The sequence below is a fragment of the Schistocerca piceifrons genome, chromosome X (genome assembly GCF_021461385.2).
Source record: "Schistocerca piceifrons isolate TAMUIC-IGC-003096 chromosome X, iqSchPice1.1, whole genome shotgun sequence".
In the NCBI taxonomy this organism is placed as follows: domain Eukaryota; kingdom Metazoa; phylum Arthropoda; class Insecta; order Orthoptera; family Acrididae; genus Schistocerca; species Schistocerca piceifrons.
In genome coordinates this window covers 83,198,861-83,211,705 of record NC_060149.1, presented here as the reverse complement: position 1 = coordinate 83,211,705, position 12,845 = coordinate 83,198,861, and positions in this window count along the sequence as shown.

Below are 12,845 nucleotides of genomic sequence, written 5' to 3'. Positions count from 1 at the left end.
GGAACCGCCGTTATCACTGCGACAAGGCCGTTGGCTGTGTTAGAATAGCGGTCGATCAAAACGTTTCCGTTTCAAGACCGTACAGTTCATAATTATATAAGCTGCAGCAACACCCTAAAATAAAATAAAAATTTGATGGTCCCTTATAGTATATCGCCAAATTTAAATTCTCAAGCCATCATTATCTAGTATCCAGCTCAGGATCCCTTTCCGTGATAGGCAAAATCGCCCTAGCCATTGGGGCAATTGTCCCACCGACGCACCTGGTTGAAGAACTCGTTTGGTAAAACTCTGTGTCCTGCTGCATGTAGAAGTCCTTAATTGACTCCTGCACATCCTCGTCCGAAAGGAATCGTCGACCCTTCAAGGCTTTTCTAAGGGATAACAGGCGCGATAACCGCATGGGGAGACATCAGGGCTATAGAAAGCGTACTCGAGTGTTTCCCACTTCCGTGATGGATGTTGCTGGCCTCCCGAATCGACCAGCACCTTGTGTTTAATCGCGACCAGCATGGAACTTGGCACACCATTCCACAATGGAGATTTTCGACAGACATGCTATCCCATACACATTCTTCATTCTCCGACGGATGTCTACCGTTGTTTGTCTTCAGCAGTCAAGAAAAGAATAGGTCGAGTTGGACGTATTTGTTAATAACGTCGCCATGATTTACGTTTTTGATGGCCCTTGTAGTATATCGCCAAATTTAATTTCTCATGTCATCTGGATTCCAGGTCAGTATCCCTCTTCGTGATAGGCAGCAGAATTATAGAAGATAAACCCGCATTAACCAGACGTCCCTGCGGAGAATATTTTTCAAGAGTACACTACTGTAAAAGTAAAACCACGCTTTTAACATCTCTGTGATATAAAACGTCTCTTGTAGCGTCTGCTGTAGCTTAATGAGTATCTGTGAGACTGCCCAATGCTTACTTATGAACCCGTGACCAAAGGCGCCGCTCTTCGATGTTTCTTCTCTCTCTCTCTCTCTCTCTCTCTCTGTCTCTCTCTCTCTCTCTCTCTCTCTCTCTTCTACTAATCCTGTATGGTATGAGTTCCAAACGGAAATACAGTACTCTAGAACAGTTGGAGCCACCGTTTTGTAAAATGAATTTCTTCATATCCTACAGTTAGTGTTATGTGTTCGTTCCATATTAGATCCCTCGGGATTGTTACTGTTAGGTATTTTATTGTTGACTGCGATGATTTTTTGCCATCGCAGTAAGTAAACAGTGATGGATCACTCTGGCTCTTTATGAACAAAAAAAACGCTGTATTTACTTAGGCTGAAGGTCAACTGCCAGTTTCTGTACCAGTCATCGACCTTCTCCAGGTTTGCTGCACTCCGGTACCGTTTTCTAGCGTTGCAATCATCCTGCAGCCATTAGCATCGGCAGTCTCTCGGATCTTCCGACGTTATCCGCTAGAGCAGTACAATGTAGCGTGCTCAGTAACGGCCCCACTCCCACGGGTACTCCCAAAATTCTGTCGATTTCATCCTGCTATGAACGGTACGTTGAGTTACATCATCTAGGATCACAAATCTGGTCCGATACTCGGTAAGCTCGTATTTTATCCACTAAACGACAGTGCAGAAATGTGCCGAATGCCTTTCAGAAGCCATGGCAGAGGTTACGTCCCACTGTACCAGTTATTAGGGCTTCTTCCCCTTTCCATTCACGTATGGAGCGTGGGAAGCATGATCGTTTAGATGTCTTTGTGAGCACTGTAATTAACCTTATCTTGTCCTCACGATCCCTATGACAGCAATACATAGATGGTTGTAGTGTATTCCTTGCGTTATCATTTAAAGCCGGTCCTTGAAACTTTGATAGTAGACTTTCTTGGAATAGTTTCTGTCAATCTTCAACCAATTCAGTTCTTTCATCATCTCTGTGACACACTCCCGCTGGTGAAACAAACCTGTGACGATTCTTGCTAGTCTTCTCTGTACACATTCAAAAACACTGCTAGTCCTACTTGGTACGAATCCCACACACTTGACCAATATTCTACGATAAGGCGATCGAGTAATTTGTAAGCAATCTTCTTTGTAGACTGATCGGATTTCCCTAGTAATCTACCAATAAACTGACTATCTGCTTTATCCAGGACTCAGTCTATATGATAGTTTCATTTGATGTCCCTACAAAGCGTTACGTCTCGGTATTTGTATGCATTTACCTGTTCCAGTGGCGACTCACTGACATTATAGATACTACGTTTTTTTCGTTTTGTGAAGTACACAATTTTACATTTCTGAACATTTAAAGCAATTTGCCAGTCTCTGCACCACTTTGAAATCTTATCAAACTCTGATTGGATATTTGCACAGCATCGTTCAGACTGTAGATAACTGCATCATCCGCGAAAGGTTTGAGGTTGCAATTAATATTGTCCGCAAGATTATTAACACACAAGATGAACAGCAAGTGACTTAACACACTTCCCTGGGGTACACCCGACGTTACTTCTGCATATGTCGATGACTCCCAATCTAAGATGACATGCTTCGTCCTCCCTACCAAGAAATCCTCAATTTAGTCGCATTCCAGAATGAGAATCTGCCAGGAAGTTTCATATTAGTCACATTTTTCGTCTGATACCTGATACGATCACACCATTAATAATACTGATTGCCCTGATCTATGGCATTGAGGATATCGCGTGAGAAAAATACGAGTTAAGTTTCTCCAGATCTTCGTTTTCGAAATCCATGGTAGTTGGTATGGAGAAGTCATTCAGTTCAAGATGCCTCATTATGTTTGGGCTCAGAATATGTTCTAAGATTCTATAACAAATCGATGTCAAGGATATTGGAAGGTGGTTTTGTGGATCACTTCTGCTGCCCTTCTTGTAGACAGGTGTGACCTACGCTTTCTTTCAGCTACCGGGCACGGTATTTCGTTCAAGGGATCTACTACAAATTATAGTTCACAGAGGAGGTAACTAAGCCGCAAACTGGGTGTAGAATATGGTAGCGATTGTATCGGGCCCTGGGGCCTTGTGCAGTATTAACGATGTCAGCTGCTTCTCGACGCCACTGACACTAATATCTGTTTCGCCCGCCCGGTTAGCCGTGCGGTCTAACGCACGGCTTTCTGGGCGGGAAGGAGCGCCTGGTCCCCGGCACGAATCCGCCCGGCGGCCTTGTGTCGAGGTCCGGTTGAGCCGGCCAGTCTGTGGATGGTTTTTAGGCGGTTTTCCATCTGCCTCGGCGAATACGGGCTTGTTCCCCTTATTCCGCCTCAGCTACACTATGTCGGCGATTGCTGCACAAACAAGTTCACGACGTACGCGTACACCACCATTACTCTACCACGCAAACATAGGGGTTACACTCGTCTGGTGAGAGACGTTCCCTGGAGGGGGGAAGGGGGGGGAGGGGGTCCACCGGCGGCCGAACTGCACAATAACCCTGAAAGAGTGGTTCGGTGTGGGGCGGCGGAGGGGTGAAGTGAACTGCGGTAGTCGACATGGGGTTGTGGACCACTGCGGCTGCGGCGGGGACGGAGCGTCTCCGTCGTTTCTAGGCCTCCAGCTAACATACAATACAATATAATATCTGTTTCACTCATTTTTTCAGGGACAAGAACTAAATTGTGGCAAAACAGAGTTAATCATTTCTGCTTTTGCTTTGCTGTTCTCAATGTCAGTTCCTGTCTTGTCCATGAATGACTGGACACTAGCTATGATGCCAATAACAGCGTTTACGTACCACGAGAATTTCTTTGGGTTTTGTGAAAGATCTTTCGACAATGGTCGGCTACAGTACTCATCATAGGCTTTAAGCGTTGATCTCTTGATTGGTACACGCGTTTCATTCAGCATCTCTCTATGTATAGCCCTATGCTTTGTTTTATTCATATTATGCCATAGTCTCTGTTTCTTTACAGTGGGTGTATACCGTGGAAGATCTCTCTCATTATGAGCTGTTCTACTGGATTCATATCTGTCCAGTGTATGGTCAATTATTCTTTTAAACTTGAGCCATAGTTCCTCTAGATGATCCTCTCAGAAGCTAAAAGTGTCACGTTCCTCATTGAGATAATACACTCCTACTTCTGTGTATGGTTTGCTGAACACATAAAGCCTACTGCTTGTTTTAGTTTCCCTTTACTGTAACTGCCTCATGGTCACTGAGACCAGTTTCGATGTGAACTTCCACAAAGAGATCAGGTGTGTTTGTTGTCATTAGATATAATATATTTCAATCGTAGGTGGGTTCTGAACTATCTGTTCGAAGTAATTTTCGAGGAAGGCATTTAGTAACGTTCACAAGATGTCTTGTCACGCCCACCACTAACAAACTTTAATCACCCCAATTGAGGGTTGAATGATTAAAGTCTCCTCCAATTATTACAGTGTCATTAGGGAATTTATGTACAAGCGAAGTGAAATTTTCTCGCAAGTTTTCGTTTATATCTGGAGGTGAGTCTGGTGATCGATAGGAAGGCCCTATTATAATTTTATGCCCACCCTTGATATTGAGTCTTGCCCAAAATGTCTCACAAGTTACTTCAATTTCTATGTCGGTAAATTCGTGTTTCTTGTCTACTGCGACAAGAACACCACCTCCATTAACAATTTTGCTTTTTTTGGTACACGATTAAATTTTCCAAAGATCTCACTCTGTCAGCTTCAGGTTTTAACTAGCTTTCTGTGCCTAGTATTATGTCAGCTGCAGTGTTTTTTAGAAGCGCTCCAATCTCTGGCCCGTTGTCGTGAATGCTTCGGCAGGTATCCACTACGATTCTAATACTTTCATCTGCAGGAGGCAACTCTGGATCTTACACTCATATTTACACGACCAAATATAGCGAGCGAGTTTCGCTAGACCTTTATTTGCAGAATCCATGTTGATTTTTATAAATATTTTCGTTTCCCATCATGGTCATAATGCCGGTTTTATAATTCTGCAACGGACTGAAGTCAGTGATATAGTTTTACAGTCAGATACATCTGTCCGGCAACCCTTCTTGCAAATGGGAGTGACTTGCGGTTCGTTTCTTTGTTTTTGAGCCACAAGTTACTCTTCTTGCTCCTACGATAAACTGCCCATAGGAGGGGAGTAGATCTTTCTGCATCATCTGTACAGAGTCGTACAAGTGCCTTTCCAGTGATGAACGATTGTAGTTGGTTTTGTTTTGATGTATCATTTATCTCAATATTCGCCACTTCGGCTTTCGTGCTGTGATTGAAAGGAGAAATCGTGTTTCAGTCTGCTGTCCCTGATATAGTTCAGAAGACTGTACTCAGAATTGCGGCATGCTCATTTCCATCTTTGTTTATGTTACAGTTCAGTGACTGACTGAATAGATGGTTTCGATTTTTTTTTGTTTTATGGAAGACTAAAAGTTGTGAGAGCTTTTTTGGTATTATCGGCTGGCAAAATTTTAGTTTGGAACTATGTGCTTAGCTGAAAGGCTGAATAAACCAGCAGTACTAGTCGACGATACAGAGCCAGGCTACAATTTGAAGAGTGAAATGCTTCATAATAGCGGCGAACGGCATCGTTCAGTATTCACTACGGCGTTCTGGCGGACTGATGAAAATACCAGGACGGTGAGCGGCGATGATGCTTCATCTCCCCGAAGCATCTTCACTTACCGCATTAGCACAAATTAATTCAGACTCAATAAGGGTAAGGGTGAATAAAGTGAGGCAATATACACAAACAGGAACCCTTCGAGAAAATAAAAAAGTTACGACCAATAAACAAAGAGCAGAAAATGAGGTGTGGCGCAACAGAATGAAGCCGCCTCTAGTTATGGCTGCTCTCCGTGTAAGGGCTTTTCTTGGCAAACTCCGACCTCATCTACATCACACAACATGGGGCACTGGCGCACCTTGTTTGCGTCACAGTAAGGAAAACTTCTGAAATATCTCAGCCATCAGCGGAACTTTTTTAAGCTGGTGCAATATTAACTTGTATTAAAGACGTCGGCCGGCGTATATTACACTCGAGCCACGCAGAACACGCTGGTTAATGTGTCAAATTTTCCCCATCGCCAGCTGTGTATCAGTCACCATCTCGTTACAAACAAGGTCACAAGTAGAAGAGAGAAGCCTAGTGCCTCAGTATGGCAACTCACAGCCAGAGGGAATGAGTGTCCTTGTTATTCACATGACAGAATTACCTTACTTCAAGTTTGTTGGAGTGCAGCGACTGTGTAATTTGTATATTCGCTTATAATAAACAAACTTACTTTCATTGTTGTTTATAGATATTTATTACAGCGGTGCGTTTAGTCGTTTTCTATATGGTGACCTCGGCAGGTATTCTGAAATATTGCCCACGCTTCCAACATATTGTAATCTTTAACCTTCGAGCAAATAAATTAGACACCTCCCCCCCTTCTGCTTACGGCACAATTCTGTGCACTAAATACAATTTTAGGCCCTACTCATTCAGTACCACGCTACCCTGGAAGCAACTTCACATTTGCGTTACTAAATTTGAAGACGCACACAACACACACACACACACACACACACACACCCACACACACAGAGAGAGAGAGGGAGAGACTGCACTAGAATACAAAACTAATACACCACTTACCGTGTGTGCGGGGCCGGGGGTGCGGGGGGTGGGGGACGTACACGACACTGTTTATATCTTCAGCGTTCAGAAAAGTGTTGAATCTTTGTTAGTATTCTGTGAAATATGAACTTCAAAAAACAGTGAGTGGTGCTACAAAATAACGTAGCAGTTTCAGTGTCTGTAACACAGAACCAACTCAGTTCGTATCTTAGTAAGCTGTCCACGTGTTAGTTCTCTGTTAGGCACAATTACAGCAAAGTGGTCCTCTTTCTTATATCATTTTTGATGTAGGCCATTATCACCCCAAGAAACTTTCGTCACAACAGAAAACAGTCAACATCGCCTTTACAGCAGAAGCCCAATGTAATCAGCCATCTGACAATGACACTGTCGGTTGGAAGCTGTTAATTTTTGTTCTTAATAAACATCATTATTAACAGTGGCTAGGTGCTTTACTTTTCTATAGCAATTAACATATATTTGTCCACATCATCGATTTCACAATGTCAACTTTCGACTAATGTAAAATTTAGTAACCAACCAGAACTGACAACTATAAAGCTATAATATTATTTAACGACTATCAGTGACAATGAAGTAGCGGTTTGAGATTCTCTGGTGGATGTAGGTGGGCAGGATAAGTCAGGGGCACCTCGAACAAAACGTATTATCTATAGCTCATCTGGACAGACTCGTACCCACTGTAGGCGAGTGCAGAGCGGAGGGCGTCGAATCCATGTACCATGGTGCCAAGACGTAGTCGTGAAGACCCCTGAAGACGTGGCACCCAACGCGGCTCGCCAGTGAAGCAAACTTTCTGCAGCGGTACAGCAAAGAGCCGTGGCAGTGGACCAGCCCGGTACCGACCAAACACCGTTACGTCAAAAAGTTTTCGATGGCACTGAGCCATACTCATGCAATATTTCGACTGTCTTAACGGATATGACATGTTAATGATCTAAGAACTTTCAGCTTTGTTCTTGATAAGGGCATAAAAGCCGACAGCTAGACAGTACAGAAGCTAAATACAGTAATACACTGTCAAATGGCGGTTTAGTCATTAAAAATGTTATGTCAGATACAGCAAGAACTACTATAACACAAGGCAGTTAGCACATTGCGGTCCTTGGGCCAACACTGTAATAACGCTGCAGGAAGACAGAGTTACTGAGGTTCAGAGGCCCGATTACCTCACGGCCACGCCATAGGCTTTTTTGAAGATATGTGATGGGAAGCGGTGCTTTGGTAAAAAAAAAAAAAAAATTGCACCAAGCCAGTATAAATACTCCTCATTTTTACACTGATTTATTCAGACTAGCAGGCACCATCCACGACGAGAGGTCTACACCAGTCTACGAGGCGAAACGTTTCTACAAGCGACCACCACAAGACTCGGCCTTCAGTAACAGCACGGCTGCTGCTGACCCTGAGTTCCATGCTGTTGCCTTAGCACCTTGCACCCTGTGGGCCACCTCTGGACCTACCTCCAGCTGTTGCCAGTCTTCTGTGCTGGATGGTAGCCGTTGCAGCCACCCGACCGCCTTTGCCTGTGCAGCCATACTGTAACTGTCTACCTCTCCTGACAAGGACTGGCATCACTGCTGAGGGCAGGTTCCATGTGTTCGACGATGGGGTTACGTGCCATCTGGTGTATCCTGCCCTAATCCGCAGAGTGGTGAACAATCGGTGCACACGCGCCACAACACGCATCCGAGTCAGTGACTCTGCTGAGGAAATGGCATCGCCGCAGGCCGCAGAATGCCTTCACACCCACTGCCTTCAGCACTCGTCCTGGACGGTGCTGCCACTACAGAGCGAGCCCACCACTGTTACAGCTCGCTCACTAATACAACACAACAACATCCCACCACCTTGTCGCAACCCCACCTGCAGAAGTCATCCACCTTTGGCCTCTATATTTTAGTGACAAAAGTGGGTGCCGCAACACCAGCCACCATTGACACGGACGTCAGCAGCCGATTCCATGACTTCGTCTGCAGTCGCAGCTAAAGGCAAGGAGAAACATATTTGGGGGAGTGGATAAATTAATTTGTTCTCCTGGGTAATGTGTAAGGGAGATGAATACGAAGCGTGACTCATAGGAACCTTCCGGAGGAACTGGTCGACATTTTGCAATTTCGTGGGAACATTAGGGAGCACCAGTGAGGTGCACACAGTGCCGCCTATTAGTACCAGTCAAGCGACCGAGACAGTAACAGTCAAGCCGTCACATCTCATCGTCATGACTACATTGGTAGACAATTCACGGAGTCGAGGTGGCTTATGATTAAGCATACAGTTCAGAAAAACTATTTCAGATTACCTGTATTGTATTTTTGTCTGTGTGTGTTCGTTGTTTTGGTTGTGCCGCGTTATGGTGCTTTGGTGGGTTTTGATGGATAGGGATTTCATAATGCCCGAGCCCGAGTCACTGGGTATTTCTGAATGAGAGCCAGTTAAGTCTTTGATAAACCAAGTAGCGCAGCAGAAAATAGATAACTCGGAAATGCATAGGCAGCTAGTTGCTATGAGGGATGGTAAGGTCTCATCTAGTTTGACCGCTCCTTCATTAAATTTAGTCATCGCAAGTTTGGTTTCCCCTTTTCTGGTAAACCAATGAAGATTGTATTATCACTTACAGCTCACTTGATGGTAGCTACTAGGCTGGGGTTCTGCACGCACAAACAAGTTTTTACAAATGCCTAAGTTACGCTCGATAGGGAAAGCGAAAACATTCACTAAGTACAACGAAGGGTTGAAAAACACATTCACGTTCATGCAGCTAGGGGAAGGTCTTTTGCAGCGCTATAGCAAACACAACTGCACAAGCATTTTTCGGGAGCAGCTGAATGGGGTGTCACAGAGGCAGAGCGAGGCAGCAGAGACTTTTGTGGATAGAATCCGAAAGATCAATGCAAACACATACGACCAAACGGAGAATGATGCTTTTGAAGGGGACAGCCACCTGATATGTCAAGGAAGGTAAGGACAAGAACCTCGACAGATTTCACCGTCGCCATTAGGATAGCTACAGAGTTCCAGGAGATAGACATCGCAATAAGAGTGCGAGAAAAAGCAAATGTTTTCTCAACGGGGATAAAGTGTTACAGATCTGAATTTTCTGGGTACATAAAGAGTTAATGTCGCCAGTCAAAATGTGGAACGTGTGGCATGGTTGAGCACCTACAACGAGAGGGAAAGTCAACCGTTAAACACTAACGGGTACTGCAAGACCACCGGATGGCATTCCCATTCAATTTCGACGCAGCGAAAATGTATGCAGAGGTGGAGCGTCTCTTAGTTGGTGTTGTGAATTGTAAGAAGCGTAGATTTTTATTTTACGCAGGGGCACATGTGTCAGTGGCGAGTTTCGAGCCCTTGGACGAGAGACAATTGAGTTCTTCACCTTATAAGGTGCGTTTGACAGGCAACAGTGACGTAGAGTCGCTGGGGAGGCATCGTTTTGTTTTCAGGTTGGGACGGAAGGATTACGAGCGAATATGGAAGTTGTGCCTCATATAGGAGAAGTGTACTGAGCAATTTGGGGTTTGGATTCTCTGGTTAGTCGTCAGGTTAAAGCGATCTTAAGTAACGCATGGTATGACGGAGGGAAACATTGTTCCAGCTAGGGGAAACTGTCGCCAGTGATAAAAAGCTGCATAGTTCTTCTATCTTCATTAATCTGCGGGTGAAGTCACTAAGACTCAATTCAGATGATAGTTACATGTTCCACAGATCATCTGAAGGATTCTTTTATGGAAATAATGTGGAAAAAGTCAATTTACTGAATATGTATAAATGATTGGTTGTTAACATGAATGAACACATTATTATTTTAGTACTTGTCATGGAACTAAACTTAAAAACAAGATTTTTTACTGGTTACCTGTTCTTAAGTAGGAAGTCATTAAGTTAGATTTAAAAATTGTTTTGCTACCTGTCTGACATTTTATGATGTTTGGCAAACGATCAAAGATTTTCGTTGCTGTACTCTGGACTCTTTCTAAGCTTCAATAATGAGTAATTAAGGTCATTTTTCGCTCTAGTGTTGTAGACATAGACATCACTGTTCTTCTCAAACTGTGATAGATTGCTTATGACGAATTTCATTAGCGGATAATGTGCCGTGACGGCGCAATTAAAACGCCAGGCTCCTTGAAGAGGTACCTACATAAAATTCATGGGCGACACCACATACAATTCTTACTGCTCACTTTCGTGCAATAAATACTTTCTTTCTAAGTCATGCGCTACGCCATGAAATGATTCCATAAGCCGTTACTGAAGGGAAATATGCAAAATGTGTGAGGAGACATTAGCAGTTATATGAAGAGCAAAAGTAGCTGAACTCAAATGTTTGAGAAGCTTAATAATATACTTCCAGTTCAAGTTTTTATCAATATGTGCACCCAAAAATATGGGGCATTCTACTCTATTTACTGACTCCTACTCATGAGCTACATCAATTGCTGGTGTGACTCTATTTGCTGTACAGAATTGAATATACTCCTTCTTTTCCAAAATTTCTCGAGAGTACATTTTTGAGGATTATTTATAGCTCTATGGAAAATATCATTTACCATCTTTTGTGTTGCGTTCTCTCTAATGGGATTTATTATACCTGTAACACCAGTATTGTCTGCAAAAAGTACTAATTCTGCTTGTTGAATGTTAAGTGGAATTATTCATCACAACCTTCCGCATACGCATTCAAACGCCTTGGAAAGATCACAAAAAATATCATCTGGCAATCTTTTATTATTTAGTGTTTGTACTATTTAATGATTGGATGTATAAACAGCATTCTCAGGGGAACTACTTTTTGGAATCCAAACTGTGATATACGAAGTAAATTGTTTCATCTCAGGTGTGAGACTGCTCTTAAGTACATTAATTTTTCGAATATTTTGGGAAAAGGTTTCAGTAAGGAAACTGGATGATAATTGTTTCAGTCTTTCTTGTCATCTCTCTTATGAAGAGGTTTAGCAATTGCATATTTTCACCGGCCGGGAAAAATTCCCTGTGCAAGTAATGCATTGTATATATTACTGATGACATTACACATTAAGTTGGAAGAACTTTTCAGAATTCTGTTTAAAATTCCATCAACATCTCATGAGCTTTTGTCTTTTAGAATACTTATAATTCTATTAATTTCTGTGCAGGAGGTGGCTCTACTTCTAGTTGCTTAATGTTTCAAGAAATGGCACCTTTAACGTATTCCCCTTCTTCCTCAACTGAACCATTTAATCCTATTTTTTCTGCTACATTTAGAACATCATTGTTAAAAGTATCTGGAGATTGTGATTTATCAGTCACAACATTGTCATTTAGGTTAATTGTTATGGTATCTTGTACACTGACTGGCTGTCCAGTCTCCTTTTTGAAAATATATCATATGGTTTTATTCCTCTCATATGAGTTATCTATTTCTGTCAGGATGTGCAGACTTCTGGACATTTTAATGACTTTCCTTAAAATACTACAGCATTTCTTGTAGTATGCTAATGATGTCGGATCTTGTTTTATTCTGGTCTTTATATTATAAACTTATCTCCTCCTCTTATATGAACTTTTAATTCCCTCAGTTATCCACAGGCTTCTTGTTGTTTTAATAGACCTTCTGGATAATTTTTTAGGAGAGCAACTTTCAAAGACTGACACAAACTTACTGTGTAATAAATTGAATTTGACGTCAGCAACTCTCTATATTGCCATACTGTTTATCCCCATTAATTGTGCATCATGACCAGATAATCCATTAGCAATTGGGTCCACATTAAATTTTCAGCCTGAGCCCTATCTATAAAAAAGGCTGAAAATTTCCTATAGGTTCTCAGTAGAATGATAAATTACCAGAGGACCATTCTGCAGTAACAACACATACGCATAAGCTTCTAGATTCTAATCAACACAAAAACTATTTGTTTCAGTATTTTTGACTTTGAGTCCAACTTTTACATATGCCGTAACTCCTCATATTTGCATGTTAACTCTACACGAAAATGTTACAAGTCTATAATCCTTGATATTTAACTCCACCATAAAGTGCAGCAACATACCGGGAAATAGTTTCACCACATGCTGTATGTGGTAGAACCATTGGAAGACAATGATGTGTTGGATTTATCACTATGTTTTGTGGGTAGGAGTGATGTACACACTCAGGAAATAGAAGTGTAAAGAATGGTTCCCGTCAGCGTAGATAATTTTGGCGCTGATGAAATAAGTTTGGCCAAAGGGTTGTTACTCGCCAATTTAGATGATCTATACGAAAATGATCTAGACAGGACGCTA